The sequence below is a fragment of the Vespa velutina genome, chromosome 2 (assembly GCF_912470025.1).
Source record: "Vespa velutina chromosome 2, iVesVel2.1, whole genome shotgun sequence".
Classification (NCBI taxonomy): domain Eukaryota; kingdom Metazoa; phylum Arthropoda; class Insecta; order Hymenoptera; family Vespidae; genus Vespa; species Vespa velutina.
In genome coordinates this window covers 18,974,968-18,977,467 of record NC_062189.1, presented here as the reverse complement: position 1 = coordinate 18,977,467, position 2,500 = coordinate 18,974,968, and the positions used below count along the sequence as shown (strand labels likewise).

The window sequence follows — 2,500 nt, the reverse complement described above, 5'->3', positions numbered from 1 at the left end:
ACATCAAAGCATCTCTCTTATCGGAAGGGAGAGTGGGGTGGGGAGGATCTATAACACAATCCCATAGATCGATTAAATTATAATTTGCAAGAATTGGAATCGGTGCACAAGTGCATTTTGATTGAAAGGAACCTTCAGTAAACCAGCCACGTTCGATGATTTTCAAGGGAGCAGAAGCCTAACGGAACGTTTCATTCGAAGGGAGATACATTCATCGATGCAACGTGTACATATCTACGATTCGTGTTTCCACAATGTACATACGTATGTACATACGTATGTACATACGTGAGTCTACCGTAGTCCTCTCTCTAATGCTTTGGAAATGATTCAAATAATAAAACTTGGTAAAAAGTAGTAGCTCATGAAACGTACAATAATTTCTAATCGATAAAATGTTATATTACAATTATATTAAAATGTAAATTATTTTTAAATATTGAAAAAAAGAAAATTCAATCAAAATCTTTATTTGATAATTAACTGATATAAGTAATTTTTTTAAACAATTTATATTTATATTTGTATTTAATATTAATAAAAAGCATATCCACTTTTATAGACTTTACGATTTTTTAAACTTTCTTTGTCTATCAAATATTCTCATATATCTGCATTATAGTTATCTAAATAAATAAACTATTTTATTCATGAACTCTATCTAGTAAACATTAACTCTCTCACTGGAAAAATTGGTGTAGAATGGGTATAATTTAAAACTAAAAAGAGAGACTCGATTTTCCACTCGCAAAAGATAGAAAGAGAGAGAGAGAGAGAGAGAGAGAGAGAGAGAGAGAGAGAGAGAGAGAGAGAGAAAGGGATGACAATTTTTCGCACGATATAAACACGGTTACCGGTACACAAAGGAGACGTAAGCTTAACTAAAAAAGGTGACAGCTATTCTTAGTTCCGTTCTCCGTCGCCTAAGGAGCAATTACCTTATTGTCCAAACGAGACACCTTTTTTTTATAGTTGTACGATTGAAATCCTTTGTACCGTAGCTCTTTAAAAACATCTCGGTAGCTGGTGAGATTCCTTGCAAATGGTTTTCTTTTTTTTTTCTGTTTTTCATTTTCTTTTCCTTTTTCACATTTTTATGAGAGAATATTCAATCAACAAAAGAAATTTGATTTACTCCTTTCACAGTGTTCGAGAAATGATCGATAAACTTGTCTTGGATTATACCAATTACTTTTGATTGATGCCTAAACATAACGCCCTATAAAAGAGAGAGAAAAAGAGACAAAGAGAGAGAAAGAGAGAGAAAGAAAAAATAAGCCTTGCTTTCCATAGAAAGGAAAAAAAAAAAAAAAAAAAAGAAAAAAGAACACCCAACGCGTACTCTGAATTCTGATTAAAAAGCATAAAATGTACGATAACAAAAATAAATAGATAAAGAAATTAAATGAAAAGAAAAAAAAAGAAGATTAAAAAAAGAAAGGAAAAAAAAAAAAAAGAAAGAAAAAAGTATAAAAACAAAACAAAATAATACTCGAAAGGAATAAAATGAATTGACAAAATTCCACGTTATACGTCCTCGTTCAGATTAAACACGTAAGCGAGAATAGAATTTCGGTGAAGGAGCAAAAGAGGGAACCTTAACTCCAGCGAAGTCACATGAAAGGGGTAAAAGCGCAGTTGTAAGAGCAAAAGTGGGAGTTAAAATTTTCATTCGACTCTCTCTTTCTCTCTCTCCCTCTCTCTCTCTCTCTCTCTCTCTCTCTCTCTCTCTCTCTCTCTCTCTCTCTCTCTCACGCTTTCTCTTTGGCGGGTAGCAAGCAAAGCTCGTAGTACTCGCACACATGTGTGCGAACGTCTCGATATGAGGGTGTGCGTGCCGAAGAGAAGAGGAGAGGAGAGGAGTAGGTATGGATGGGTGGGTGACTGGCTGCCTGACTGGAGGGGTAGGAATAGCTACCATTCGAGTATTATTGCGGTACTGGCTGATAGAGGGTGAGGGCAGCGAGGGTAGGATATATCAACGGTTGGCGTTTATGTGGCGACCAACTGTCGAGTTAATATTCACGCGATTCGGAGCTGACCCCTTCTTGCACCCTCCTCTGTTTCTCTCACTCTCATCCACTCCCTCTCCCTCTCACTCCAATTCACTCACTCACTCACTCTCTTTACGAGGGAAGTCACGTCGACAGCATAGAGAAATTCTCGATTTCCACTTTCATCTCTCTCTCCCTCTCCCTCTCTCCCCTCCTCCTCCTCTCTTCTCTCTCCCTCTCTCTCTCTCTCTGTCTCTCTCTCTTTGAAACTGATCTTCATCATTTTAACATCTTTTTCTATTTTCTTTTCTATTTTTTTTTCTTTTTTTTTTTTTCTTTTTTTTTTTTTTTTTTCTTTTTTCTTATGATCCAGAAGTAAGCTCAACGAATATTCAAACATTGACTAGCCATATGCCGTATGACATTTCAAAAGCACCAATTTCTAAATTAATCTTAATTATGTATTGTAAAATAGAAATGAAAAATTTATCTTGTATCGTCTACGA

General features: G+C 35.4%; 1 protein-coding gene across 11 annotated transcripts in view; it reads left to right on the top strand.

Annotated features, from left to right (window-relative positions):
• The window catches only part of LOC124946654 (lachesin-like), a 21,567-nt gene that overhangs the window by 9,378 nt on the left and 9,689 nt on the right, over positions 1 to 2,500 (top strand). The window contains exon 1 of one of the 11 annotated variants that reach the window (XM_047487659.1): positions 538 to 2,500. This exon is cut by the window's right edge and continues 16 nt beyond it. The exons of the other annotated variants lie outside the window; for them this stretch is intronic. The gene's annotated coding sequence lies outside the window, so the exon portion shown is untranslated. Of the gene's footprint in view, positions 1 to 537 lie in introns of those variants that run through there. 11 annotated transcript variants of the gene reach the window in all.